Genomic DNA, 15,317 nt, shown 5'->3' on the forward strand with positions numbered 1-15,317 from the left:
CAGGTAATGAAGGCACTATATAGCGCATACCAGAGAGGAGAGACTATACCACTGTTGCTGTGGGCTTTAGGCCAACTGATTGCAGCAGCCTTAGATCTGCTGCAGTCTGAAGTGGGGGAGGAGGAAATTACCATCTTTTACAGGGAGCCCCTTGACATGGGCCATCAGAGTGAGGACAGGGAGGAAATAGAGGACAAGGATGAGGATGAGCCCCCCAATGAGAAAGAAACACCCCTTTCTGCCTAAGCAGATGTCTAAATTGAATATTTCTAAAGCCAGCATTTACCCTAATTTCTGTAATGTAACCCCTACGGTCCCCCCGATTACAATGCCGACAGCCCTGGGAATATTTACTGATACCACTGACACCAGGCCCTACACTAACAATGTACCTAATCCAGTTCCATCTACTCCTTAATGTGTTGTTTGCTGCAAGGATCTCAACAGGGGGATCCTGAAGCAATGTGATTACTAACAGCTTTCCCAGTAACCATTCAACAAGTTCACCCAGATGCAAACAGCCCTCAAGGGGGATATAATTTTCATCATGAACCCCTGCCATTTAAAATTCTGAAGAACTTAAACAAGGCTGTGCACAATTTGGAACTAATAGTCCTTACACTTTTGGCCTAGTGCCTGGGCTGGCTCAAGCTGACCAACTTATCCCCTGGGATTGGGACATGCTGGCTAGAACTGTTTTAAGCTTGGCTGAGTTTTTGCAATTTAAAACCTGGTGGACAGAAGCCAATACGATTGTGCACTGTAACACAATACAGATTCCTCCCATTCTTTCTGCTGAACAATTATTGGGTATTGGTGATTGGTCTGGAATTCAAAGACAGCTCCAATACAATGATCAGGCCATAACACAAGTGTGCAATTCATGTTTGGCAGCTTGGAAATGGATTTGTACACCTGGAAAACCTGCTCAATCTTTTGCCAAAGTGATCCAGGAAGTTAATGAAATATAAATGGAATTTGTAGCCCAATTAACTGACATTTTGATGAAAACAATAAAGATTCCAGAAGCAAGAGAGGTAATTTTGTAAATGCTTGCTTTTGATCATGCTAACAGTGAATGTAAAAAGGCAATTTGACCCTTGAAGGCAGCAGGAGGTTCAACTCAAGATTATATTAAGGCTTCTCAGGATATTGACTCTATGGCTCATCAGATGGTGGTGTTGGCCACAGCCTTTTACGGTATCTCAAAGGAGGAGAGAAAGGAAATTGTTTTAAATGTGCAAAGCCTGGTCACTATCAGAAAGAATGTAGATCTTTCAAGCCCTAGACCATTGTCTGTAGAGGCTGAAAAAGAATTGGCATTGGTAGAGGATCGAATCTCTCAAGGACAATTAACACAAATAGAACCTGGCAAATCTATTGATTTGCTTATTTCTCAACCCCTCAATCTCCTACAGCTTTATTTTGGCAAGAAGGTATATTAGAATTTTTTTTTTTTACCTAATAATAAAAGAGATTGCAGACATATCTCCAAAAATTATTTAGCAAAATACTGTGTTAGATTATTACAATTAAAGGGGTCTGATCCAGACAGAATTATTTGTGATCTTTCTCATAAATAAATTGAACGCATATATAACTAATCCTCAATGGCAAATTGCTATTCATAATTTTCAAGGCATTATTGATAATCATTATCCTACTTCCAAACTGTTAATGTTCTTATGAGGAACCACTTGGATTTTACCAAAAATTGTGAAACTGTTCCTATTGAAAATGCTCATACAGTATTTACTGATGGTAGTAGTAATGGAAAAGCAGCAATGTTACCTCTCAAAAAGAACAGGTTTGGCAGATTCTGTATTCATTTGCTCAATGCACAGAGTTTTCCACCATCATTAAGGATTTACAAACATTTCAGGAGCCCTTGAATATTGTCTCTGATTCTAAATATGTGTGTTAAACTGTAGCTCATATTGAAACAGCTCATATTTTTATTACTGATGAATTGTCTCTACTTTTTGCTGACCTTCAAGCCCTCATTTGGCAAAGAAGTCAGCCCATATATATTACTCATATCTGGTCTCATTCTTCCCTTCCTGGGCTCTAGCTACCCAAAATGCCCAAGCTGATCTGTTAGTGGGATGTTTGCAGGATGCAACTAAATATTATGCATTGACTCATATTACTAATAAGGGACCTAGACATAAATTTCCTCAATTGACAAAACATCAAGCTCAAGAGATTATTAATAGCTGTCCCATTTATGGACCCTTGGCCACAGTGCCCTTTCAGGCTGGAACTAATCCCAGAAGCCTAGCTCCTAATCAATTGTGGCAGATGGATGTTACATACCCTCATTTGGTAAATTACAATATGTTCATGTCTGTACTGACACTCTCATTTTTGTGGGCTACTGCACAAAGTGGTGAATGTTTTCATCACACTCATTCTCATTTGTGGTCTACTTTAGCTGTGATGGAATGTCCCTTGAAAATTAAAACTGATAATGGCCCTTCTTACACCAGTAATCCTTTTGCTTCCTTTTGTTCTACGTATGCTATTGAGCATGTTACTAGTTCCTTATAATCCTACAAGTCAAGCCATATTTGAACACTGCCACCATACCCTAAAAACTATGCTTTTAAAACAAAAAGGAGGAGATGATGGTATAACACCAAACGATCAATTGGCAAAAGCCTTACTTACTTTAAATTTTCTTAATGTTTATAATTCATTTACACCTGTGGAATGTCACTTTGGAAAATATCAAAAATCTACAGTGGACACTGGAAATGAAGATCAACCAATATTCTGGAAAGATATTTTAAGCAATGAATGGAAAAGAGACAGGATTAAAGTATGGAGGTGAGACTATGCTCTTGTCATTTCAGAAAATGGAAAGCAAATTTGGCTACCTTGAAGAGGATTAAGCTGTGGAATGAAGAAATGGTGTCTCCTACAACTTATGATGGTGATCATAAGTAATGAGAAAGCTGTGGGTAATTACACCTATTGGGCCTATATACCTAACCCCCCATTACTTACAGTGTTAACCTGGAAAGATCCATCCTTTCCCTTTTATCTGAATAAGACCCATATATTCCCTAGACCAACTGATGATAGGTTACCAGTTAAGCCCCATGAGGAAGGACAAAGAATCTATAATCTCATAATACCATTTGATTATTGACCCCTATGCATTGGTAACCATCCTCCATGTATGTTTCTTAAAAATTGGCCTATGATTATCTTAAAAAAAAATACTATGTCTTTAGTGATGTTATTTCTTTCTTATAATTACATGGTGACTAAAAAACCTACCTATAATTATTCCTATGGGATAGTGTGGGAAAGTGCCCCTATGGGGAGCCCCACCAAATATAATGGCAGATTTATTTGATATGGTCTAACTGTAAAGGACAGCACATTAGTAATATGCAATATCTCTTGATTTGGATGAAAAAATAATTTTTACCAAAAATAATAGTGTTTGGAAATATAAAGGGAAATGGATCCCTTCTCCATGGTGTCATATTACATCTATGCATAATCAAAAGAATTTGTGGAAAATTTTTCTGGGAATAGCACCTACAACAGAATAAGAGTAAGAATGGTCAATATTTGCATTTAAATCAAACTCATCATTTGTAATCATAAGAGATCATTATGTTTGTGGTTAGAAAAATAACTATAACTAGGAATGCTCTATTTTATAAAAGCGGGGCATTGTATACCAGTTTGAGACTATTTTACAGAATGGAGAGTTCATTACAATGGCTCAAAGGTGGCGGGGAGTGTGGATTGCAGTGCGACTGAACCAAATTTGGCAATCATCACGTAAGAGTCAACTGCTGTTCCATATGGTTCAAGAAATCCAGAAGCGCTCAAAGTGATTTGTGGGACTGTTAGTAGCTGGCATATTGGGACTGACTGGTGTTATTGCAGCTGCTGCTACAGCTATCATGGCCTTACATGAGACTGTGCAAATTTAGCAATATGTGCATGATTGGCATAAGAATGCTAGTGTCTTATGGCATAGTCAAGAGCATATTGATGAAGAATTAAACAATAGAGTTAATGATCTATAATCAGCATTTTTACATCTTGGAGATCAAGTATATAGCTTAAATTTACTTAGAGGTTTAAAATGTGATTGGAATAAGAGTACTTTTTGTATTACTCCACTTGCTTATAATAATTCTATGTTTGACTGGGAAAAGATTAAAAATCATTTGGTAGGTAATAAGAGTAATATGTCATTAGAAATAGAAGAATTACAGAAAAAGATATTAGAAATGTCTCATAATCAGATTTATGTAGCTGATGATAAGGATATCTTTAATGATTTGATTTCTTCTTTCAATAAATTTAATCCAGTAAATTGGTGGAAGTCTCAACATTTTTTTAAATCAGCATTAGGAATAGGAATTTGTGTGTTAATCTTGTTGCTCATTGTTGCTGCCTGCCTGGGACGAGATGTTTGCACCATGTGAATGAATCCTATGGGAGAAGCCAATAATTTGGTACCTACAAGAACCTTGCAATGAATGCCCCATGGTCAGTGTGCTTGGCTGGTAGTCAATAACAGGTAAGACTCTCAGAGGAGGCAACATAAGACAGGCACAGCCACCCTGACTAAAACAAAAAGAGGGAAATGTGGGAAACAAAGGCATGTCACTTCCATGGAAGCAAGTTATTTCCTTGACAACTGAGTCATGCTGTCTCCATAGCTATATGTGCAGGTCATAAATCTAGCAAGGGGATGTTTACATTCAGGTGAAATGAGGACTAGGTAGAACAGGACAACCTGGGTAACACAATTTATGGGTATGCTTTCTCAACAATATAATAGAACATGGAAATTTTGTACTTTGAATTATAATTGTAGATTTTGATCCATTGTGTTATATAGGTTAACATAATGGGAATAGTTAGCTAGGATATTTGCTGGTTCTCATGATTGCTTGGAGTATATAAAGAAGCCCCTGAGATTAATAAACTTTCCTGATGAGCTTGAGGCTTCAATGCTCCCAGATTCCCTGATCCCAAACTCTCTTTGTCTTTCATTCCCAATACCCTTCAGGTCCATGACTCCAATAATTTTCTAAACATTTCTAGATCTCATAAGTCTCACTGAAATATTCTAATTAAGTATTTGGATTAGTGTTTTTGTTATGCTTCAAAGAATACACACACACACACACACATTCTACAGTTTGTATAATCTCCACATTATTTACAGTAATTCTCTTGACGGTTATAGTTAGCAGACTGTATCCAGACTAGATTTATAAAGTAATTTTAAGTATACCTAACTAGTCTGCCAAACTTTCACATTCAAATTTGCTCTATTTAATCTTACCTAAAACTGGCAATGGGCTATGTTACAGTAGATAGTCTTTTGATGTTTCTAAAGTAATTGTAGGTTATTATAAAAAAGGATCAATTAAAACCAAGAATTGAGAATGAAAAAAATTGTCTTATAATATAACAAAACATAAATATCATTCTTTTAATGAATGTCTTTTTTTTTGAAATAAGTCTCTGCTGACTAGAATTCTGTATTGTCTATCTTATATAATCCATACAAGTGATGGCATTGAGTTTCCTGCTTTGATTTCTTCTATAGCAGGGCAAGAAAAAAATCAAGGACTCTTACAAAGCAACCTTTTGGCAGAACCCTACAGTTTTCTCAGTTGTTTTTACCCATACCCAATTTACAGAAGCATCTATATATTTTAGTGATTTGCCTTTATGACTTTCCAAAGCATTTACAAGTCTTTCTAAAGCATTTGCCCTTTAACTTCTATGGAAAGGATAGCTTCTTCACCATTCTTGTCAGTTTATAAAACATTAAATTACTAAGTTATAAAACTAGGATAAACAAGTCTAGGATTAGACAAATGACGGTGTAAGCAAACAATCCAACCAAAAGAAGCAACAGTATATGTATATGTCTAAGTATGGTTCATTGTTAATGAGTGTTTAATGCTGTGAACATCAGAAACTATATATTAGTAAGTAAATAAAAGAATACCACTTAAAATGGTGAGCTGAGTAAGAGAAATCATATGAGTGCCTCTACTGCAGCGTACTGCTATAATAAACTGAGAATACTAAAAGAGTAAGATATATTTCTCAGTATAAAAAATGACATGAGGAAATGAGTTTAAAATGCATAAATCTAGTATGATTTGTAAGCTCTGTTTTTATAGATATTTTAGGTTACAAGCACACATTATAAAAATTGAAATCCCACCCATTTATGAAATATTCAAAATCAAGAACTAAAAAAAGAAAAATGCAGGACAATAACACAGCCTACAAGGCAAGAACTTAATGATTAATTTGCCCAAGTAAAACTACTTTTAATCTTCCAAATCTAATATAGGACCAGGAAGTGAAAGTTTCTACCAGAACTGTAACCTCATGTAACATCTCTCTTAAATCTGTAAAACCAAAAAAGCAGCATAATATCATATTATTATGTATGGTTTACCAAATAATAGAGTCTATACCTCTAGAAAGAAGGAGATCAACTTCTTTCAGAATACATTTATCTGCAGTTGTCTGTTCATACCTCTCAATCTTGTCATTTCCTCAGTCTAGTAAAAAAAAGGACCCAAAATTACAATTGAGGCTAAGGCATTATCAAGCCCAATATTTAAGAACTGTTTTCATCTTAAGTATTCCAATTCAATATTACCAAGAACCTGGCCTCAAGTTAGGGTATGTTTAAGAAGTCCTGTATGTCTGTTTTCTAAAGAGGTAGACAGGAAAAATGGGGATATCCATATGACCACACACAAATATAAAACAAACTATGCATATAAAGAGGTGGGCTATATTAACCAGTGTTCTATGATACAAAAAACTATAATACTTCTTTAATCACAGAGCACTAATGTTTTATTTTATATATTTTTATGGCAAGGGAAACTATAACAACCAACTTTTAAACTGGCATTACCAAAGAAGATGATTACAACAGCAGTTATTTTAATGAATGTTTAGTATGTGGCAGATTTGTTTATTCTTTCTTCACAACAATCATGTAGGTAGGTACATATATCACCCCCAATTTGTAGGTTAAGAAACTTGGGCACAAAGAGATTACATATTTTTCCCTAGGTCATAAAACAAGAAATTGAGTCAGAATTTATACATGAATATAAATTCTCTTGTCTTCTTTTTCTAGATCAAAAGAAAAATTAATGTAGCACATGAAGACTTTAATCAACTTTATCATCATAGAAATTATTTTAAATGATAAAAAGTTCACTTTATGTTTTATTTTGCTTGGTGTGCTTTATTTCTTTACTGTATTTGTATAGTAAACAATAAAGTCAAGGAGTAGAACTTAAATACTTGGATAATGAAGCTTTTAGCAATACTCTCATTAGACTGCCAAAGGTTAAGTCAATTGTAAGGCAGATCTCAACAATACCTGCCTTATAATAATAATACCTGTGCCAAAGCATTTAGCTTGTTAAGTGTTAAATTTAGTTTGTTAACTGAATGCTAAGTAATAGTGAAGGAAAATAGTGAAGGAAAAGGGTTTCTTAAGTAACAGCATTGTAATATGCCATTAAGCAGTATCATCAGAGTAACTGTGGATGTCCAATGAACTAGCAGAATCAAAATAAAATAAAGTTAGGTGGGGAGCAGATGTAGCTCAGTGGTGGAGTGCTTGCATCCCATGTACAAGGTCCAAGGTTCAATCCCTGATACTTCTAATAAATCAATAAAAAAGAAATAAAAAAACAAGTGATACGAGACAAAATATTAACACTATAGTAATTACAATACCTTAAAATGCTAAGGAGAAAAGTCATTTAGAAATATTAATTAGGAATTACATATTCCTTTCCTATGGGCAAGTCATGTGATATTAACGTCGTTTATTAATAGTTTAAAACGTATTTCTCAGCTTTTATAATAAAGATTTAGTGATTTATTTCAGAGCTCTAAATAGTAAGACTACTTTCTCAGGATCCTGTGGAAAAAACACTTTTTTTCCATATCGGAAAAAGCAAGTACCTGAAGGAGCTCTTCTGTTTCCTTCCTATGTATTTTTGGTAGAGATATTTTAGACAGAAATGAATAATGAAGCTGAACGGTGGGCCTGGATAAGGCATTATCATAGTAGACTTTATAATTCCATTTGTTTATGACTTTTTAAAAAATGTCATTGTCAATGAGGTATTTCCAAAGACCACAAGAGAACCACTAAGCACTTATCAATAAGTTTCCAAAATTCTGCTCATAGCATCTAATAAAACCAAAGGAAAAAGCCTATCTCTGAAAGTTAAATAGCAATTTATCAAAAATATGGAATATTTTCATGGAGATATCTCTGTAATTCAAGAGTTGCCTGGGTTTCTATTTCTGAAAATTAAGTACTTAATATTTTACCAAACACCTAAACTGCATTTCTGATTTACTGTCTTGTACTATTATACTTTTACATACACAAATAATACAGATTCCTAAAGAAATAGGCATAACATCTTTTTACATACCACTCTCTTTAAAAGGACAGAGAAACAAAAAGCTGAAATGAAAACTATGTACTACTCATCCCCACACCTGAGAATGGCACCCATCCCCACTCTCAAGGCAAAGTGGCTTGGTAAAACCTATGGCCAACTAAGAGAAAAACAGGTGTCTTCCTTACTCAGAAGGAAATTGTGGTGGAGGGCAGAGAGATTGCTCTTCAGTGAATTCGGACAGCCAAGACCTCTTGAAATCTCTGACCTACCCAACCCAGCAAGTAGAGGTTGAAAGACACCTTCATGGAAATGTTGACTTATTGGCAGGCAGGGAAACTGCAAAAAGAGGGTAAAAAAACTTTTTGGAATCTTGCCCAAATCACTGGACCCCTGGATTTCGTCTGTGCCCCATTTAGTTGAGTCCCTGGCCATACTTTATTAACCTAAGTTGGACAATTTTAAAGATTTGAAATAAGATGAGATAAAAATAAAAAAGCAGTCATGAAACAAAAGCATTAGGGAAGAATTTGATCATCAGAGTAAATTCACCAGCATAATCAGATCAACAGACATTAGCAAAATATTACAAACCATAATAAGAAAAAGATATGGCCCAGTCAAAGGAACAAATAAAAAACCATTACAAGACACAGGATTTAAGAAAATTAATCAATGATATTCACACAAATCCCCTAAACCAATTCAAAGAGTTGAAGGAAAACTAGATAAAAGGATAAAGGACATTAAGACAACACTGGGTGAGCATAAAAAACAACTTGAAAGCCTGAAAAGAAAGGAATAATAGATCTAATAGAAGGAAAATCTCCCTGTCTGAAATTTTAAAATACATTCATTAGAGCCATGTAACAGCAGATTTGAATTGACAGAGGGCAGAATTCGTGAGTTAGAAGATAACCTAAATTTGAAAAGACAGTAACATAGAAAGAGAAAAGAACAGAAAAAAAACAAAACAAAACAAAACAAAAAAACTGAGCAGGGACTCAGCGGATTAAATGACGCTGTGAAACATGTTATCGGTTTCCCAGAAGGAGAAGAAAAAGGAACAGAAAGAATATCTGAGAAGTAATGACAGAAAATTTCCTAATACTTATGAAAGACATAAATATCAATATCGAAGAAGGACAACACATTCCAAACAATAAATCTGAATAAACCTATTATTCCCAAGGTCAAATGGCAGACACAAAGAGAGGATTCTGAAAGCAGCAAGAGAAAAACAATGTATCTCATACAAGTTCAGTAACAAAAATGCCCATCAGAAACCATGGAGGTAAGAAGGTAGTGATATGACATATTTAAGGTACTGAAAGTGAGAAACAGTTAGCCAAGAATTCTTCAACCAGGAAAACTGTCCTTCAAAAACGGGTAAATTTAAATTCTTCACAAATAAAAACAGAGTATTTTTCACTAAAAGACAACCAGAAATCTTGCAAAGGATTCTAAAGGGAGTGCTTAGAATGAAAAGATAAGACAAAGGTGAGAGACTCAGAGAAGGATGTAGAAGTGTAGATCATAAATAAGGAAAACTAGAGGCTAAGATGACATGTAATGTAAAACAATGGAAAGCCAAAGGATAAAATGGATGGAGTAAGTAACACCTTTACCACAATAATATTGAACATTAATGAACTTAAGTCCCTAGTCAAAAGACCCAGACTGAGAGAATGGATTAAAAAAAAAAAAAAAAAAAAAGGCATCTGTATATTGTCTACAGGAGACTTACCTTAGACGCAAGGATACAATTAGGCTGAAAGTGAAAAGTTAGAAGAATATTTCACACAAATAGTAAGATACCAGTAACTGGTTGGTTTTCATAGAGTATATATTTGGAGTAGGAGCTTACAGATACCAGGTCATAAAGCGTAAGTTATTTCCCCAACAAAAGTCTACTTGGAGCAAGATATCTGCTGGTGTCTGTGAGGATTCAGGCTTCCTGGGTTCCTACATTCCTGGGGCTTGCTTTTCTCTGGGTTCAAGTTTCTTTCTCCCTGAGGCTGGCTTCTCTTTCTTTGCATGCTTTCTTCCCAGGGCTCCAGCTTAAGTCTTCAGTGCCAAACTCCAACATCAAAATGCCAACATCAGAAACCCTCAACTCTGTTCTTTGCCATGACTTTTATCTATAAATCCCCACCCACCAAGAGGTGGGGAATCACCACCCTAATCATAACTCAATCATGCCAGGTACAGATAAGATTACAAACATAACCCAATATTTCTCTTTGGAATACATCAATAATATTAAACTACATTCCACCCTTTGAATTCCAAAAGACAATAAAATATTAAAAAAATAAACAAATTGTTATAATGCAAGTACTAAATCATATCACAATTTAAAGAAATACAGTTTGTACTGGGACAAGTCATATCTGCTACAGACCTCTGAAATTACAAAACAATCTGCTTCTAATATACAACTGGATAGAAAAAGGTTAACATTTTCATTACAATAAGGAGAAATTGGAAGGGAACCATGAGTTACAGTTATTCTGCAGTTCAGTAGACCTGCAGGACATCCTCTATTTGATTTTAAAGTCTGAGAGTCATTCTTATGATGATGGTTTCTTCTCCTTGGGATCTTATAGGAACCCACCCTTTCCACATGCTTGCCCAATGGCCATTTTCTTGGTTCCACCCTCATAAGGCATCTGGGTGTCAACCAAGCTCCAGACCTCGCCTTCCAAGAGTGTTGGGGTGACAGCCACTCTTCATCCAATCCTTGGGTTAGTGTCTTAACTCCCGTAGTACAATGATGTGAAGACAATATTCCCCCTACACTTTGGCATACAAGCTCAACCCTTTCAGAGCAATGAGTTGACCACCTGGCCCTCCCTAACCCTTGCATACGGGCTCAACCCTCTCAGAGTAACAGGTTGACCACCTGGCCTCCCCTAACCTTTGTGGGACAGGTCCATTCCACTCAGAACTGTGGGGTGCTGTCCTTAATGACTCTAATCCTTGGGGTATGTGTCCCACCCTCTATGTACCTGGGGCAGCAAAACTCTCCCAGAACATTGGACAGGAACATCCACTAAGAGGGAACAAACTCACCCTCTCTGTACACACGGGTCGGGTTCCTCTCTTGGCCCAAAGTGATGTCTGAATGCCAGATCTCAGCTTCCATTGTTTTCCTCTTAAAGCTATTTCTCCTTCAAGCTCTCCTTTCCATGTCCTTTTTATTCCAGGCTGACAGTGGTTTTGTTCATCCAGCACTCTGAAACAGACTGTTGGTTTAGCTAGCTGGAGGCAGGGGTCCAAGCCATCAGACAGTAAGACTTTCCACAAGTCTTTCCTAGGTAACTACACCTTCAATCTTAATTTAACAGTTCCAAGTTTAGTTAAGTCCTGAAATGGGCCACTTTCATTTGGTAGCTTGATTTCCAAAGGCTTAGAACTTCTGGAATCAGTCTCTGTTTTCCTTTTGCCAAACAGTTCATTACTTAGCTTATTCTCTCTCATGCAGCATTTTGCTAAAAGCAGCAAGTAGAAGCCAAGCTGAGTTTACTTTGGAAAGTTCTTCACCTAAATGCTCAGCCTTGCCATTTTCAAATTTTCCCTTCCATACAACACCAGGAATTAATCTTGCTAAGTTCTCTGCAACTTATCACATGGCTCACCTCTCCTCCAGTTTCCAATAATTGTTTTATCATTTACTTCAAAGGCATCATAAAAAATCTCTTTAGCAGTCATAGTGCTATCAGCAGTCTCTTCAAACTGAGCTAGGCCTTTTCCATCAGTCATCTTAAAAGTCCTCCAAAAAATACCCCTTACCCATTTATAAAACTGTTCCAGCATTTTGGTAATTACAAAAGCACTTCTCCATTCCTCAGTACCAACTTCTGTATTAGTCAGCCAAAGGGGTGCTGCTGCAAAACACCAGAAGTTGGTTGCTTTTTATCATGGATATTTATTTGAGGTAGGAGCTTATAGTTATAAGGTCATAAAGCATAAGTTACTTTCTTCACCAAAGTCTATTTGGAGCAAGATGGCTGATGACATCTGTAAGGGTTCAGGCTTGTTGGGTTCCTACATTCCTGGGACTTGTTTTTCTCTGGGTTCAAGGTTCCTTTCTTCTTGGGGCTGGCTTCTCTTCCCTCTGTGAGCTTACTTCCTGGGGTGCCAGCTTAAGTCTTTGGCAGCAAATTCCAACATCAAAACTCTATCAGAAAACCTCAATTCTGTTCTTTGCCATGCCTCTTATCTGAGTCCCCACCCACCAAGGGGTGGGGAATAACCACCCTAATCATAACTCAATCATGCCAGGTAAAGATCAGATTACAAACATAATCCATTTCTCCTTGCAATTCATCAATAATATTAAACATCTACAGTAAACAATAAAACATCTCGAGTAGCAATTCTAATTTCAGACACTTAGATTTTAAATGCAAAACTAATATAAGAGATAAACAGTAAAAGGGACAACTCATCAAGAGGAAATAACAATAATAAATATCTATGCACCTAAAATATGTGATGCACACAATTGCAAACTGCAGGGAGAAATAGATATCTCAACAATAATAGTTGGAGACTTTGATATAACATCTGGACAGAGGATAAATAAGGAAACCGAGAACATGAATATTATGATAAATGAACTAGACCTAACAAAAATTTATAGAGCCATACACCCCAAAAAAGCAGGGAATACATTATTCTCAAGGGCACATAGATCATTCTTCATAATAGGTCACATGTTGGTCACAAGAATGAAAATTCATCTTTGGGATACAGCAAAGGCAGTATAGAAAGAGTAATTTATAGCCTTCATTGTCTACCTTAAAAAAGAAGAAAGAACTAAATTGGAAGACCTGACTGCATACTTAGGGGAGCTAAAAAAAACAACAGCAAACTAATCCTGGAAGCAACAAGAAGAATGGAAATAAAGACTGGAGGAAAGAGAAAGGAGAACACCACCAAAAAAAGAGAATCAACATAACCAAAAGCTAGTTCTTTGAGAAGATCAATAAAATTGACAAACCGTTAGCTAGACTGACAAAGAAAAAAGGACAAAAGCTGCAGAAATGAGAGAGGGTGCATTACAACTGACATGACAGAAATAAAAGAGATCATAAGAGGATATTATGAGAAACTGTACTCTAATAAACAAGACAATATGGATGAAATGGACAAATTTCTAGAAACACACAAACTACACTGACCCTAGAAGAAACAGAAGACTCAACAAATTAATCACAGGTAAGGAGATTGAAACAATCATCAAAAACCTCCCCAAAATGAATAGCCAGGACCATAAGTGACACAGGTAAATTCTATCAATCATTCAAAGAAGATAAAAGAGCAATCTTGCTCAAGCTCTTACAAAAAAGTGAAGAGGAGAGAATGCTACCAGAGTCATTCTACGAAGCCAACATCACCCTACTAGAAAACCGGATGAAATTACAATGAAAAAGAAAATCACAGACCAATTTCTCTAGTGAATATAGATGCAAAAAATCCTCAGCAAAACACTTGCTAACTGAAACCCAAAGCACAGTAAAGGAATTTCACACTGTGATCATGTGGGCCTTATCCCTTGATACAAGGATCATTCAGCACAAGACAACTGATCAGTTTAAATCATCACCTAAATAAACTGAAGAAGAAAATCACAATCATCTTGACTGACCATGAAAAGACTTTCATCAAAATACAATCTTTCTTGAAAAAACAGTCTAAAGATTAGAGGGAAATGTTCTCAACATGGTAAGGGCATATATGAAAAGCCCAAAGCAAACACTCTACTCAACAGTGAAAGACTAAAAGCTTTCTGGTTAAGACTGGGCACAAGAAAAGAATGCTCACTGTAGCTTCTATCATTTAATATTTAGCTAGAAGCTCTAGCTAAAGCAGTTAGACATGGAAAAGAAAAAAAATTCACCTGAATAGGAAAGCAAGAAGTAAAACTTCTACCATTTGCTGATGATATGATCCTCCACCTAGAAAATCCTACAATATCCACAACAAAGTTCCTAGGACTAAGAGGTGGTTTCAGCAAAGTGGTAGGATTAAACAAGCAAAAAATCAGTAGCATTTCTGTCTATCACTAATGAAGATTATGAGAAGTCATAAAAATAATCCTATTTACAATAGCAATACTAAAAGAAAAAAATCCTTAGGATAAATTTAACCAAGAACATAAAAGACCATAGAAAACTAAAAAACATTGCTTAAAGAAGCCAAAGAATTCTACATCCTATCTTTTCTTTTCTTTTTTCCTAATTATTAAGCTTCTCTTGGAGCCTAGAGTGCCTACAACTGAAAGCAGGAGGATTGCATCCAGTATCCATGTGGAATCTAAACCCCCTCTTGACATAGATATGGAATGGACACAACAAAGTGAAGGTCCACAGGAAGGAGGAATACAGTAAGGATTAGAGTGGACTTAACGATATCCTATTCATGAACTATGGTGGTTAATAATCGAGAAAATGTGGCATTTGTGTGGAAAAAGTGACCATGGTGGCTGCTGGATGCGGGGAATGGGAGGAAGAGATGAGATGTGGAGGCATTTTCGGGACTTGGAGTTGTCCTGGATGGTGCTACAAGGACAACTGCTGGACATTGTATGTCCTCCCATGGCCCACTGGATGGAACGTGGGAGAGTGTGGGCTATGGTGTGTACCACAGGCCATGGGGTGCAGCGATGCCCAGAGATGTACTTGCCAGATGCAGTGGATGTGTTCTGATGATGGGGGAGAGTGTTACTGTGGGGGGAGTGGTGGACTGGGGGTGGTGGGGGTGAATGGGGGCCTCATATTTTTTGAATGTAACATTTTTTAAAAATGAATAAATTGAGTAGAAATTGGGGGGAAAAAAAGAAAAAAAAATCAAAGA

General features: G+C 36.3%; 1 pseudogene; it reads right to left on the bottom strand.

The window, feature by feature from the left end:
* LOC139438260 (TGF-beta-activated kinase 1 and MAP3K7-binding protein 3-like) overlaps positions 1–15,317 on the bottom strand; it is a 58,778-nt pseudogene that overhangs the window by 17,991 nt on the left and 25,470 nt on the right.

The sequence above is a fragment of the Dasypus novemcinctus genome, chromosome Y (genome assembly GCF_030445035.2).
Source record: "Dasypus novemcinctus isolate mDasNov1 chromosome Y, mDasNov1.1.hap2, whole genome shotgun sequence".
NCBI classification, from domain to species: Eukaryota; Metazoa; Chordata; class Mammalia; order Cingulata; family Dasypodidae; genus Dasypus; species Dasypus novemcinctus.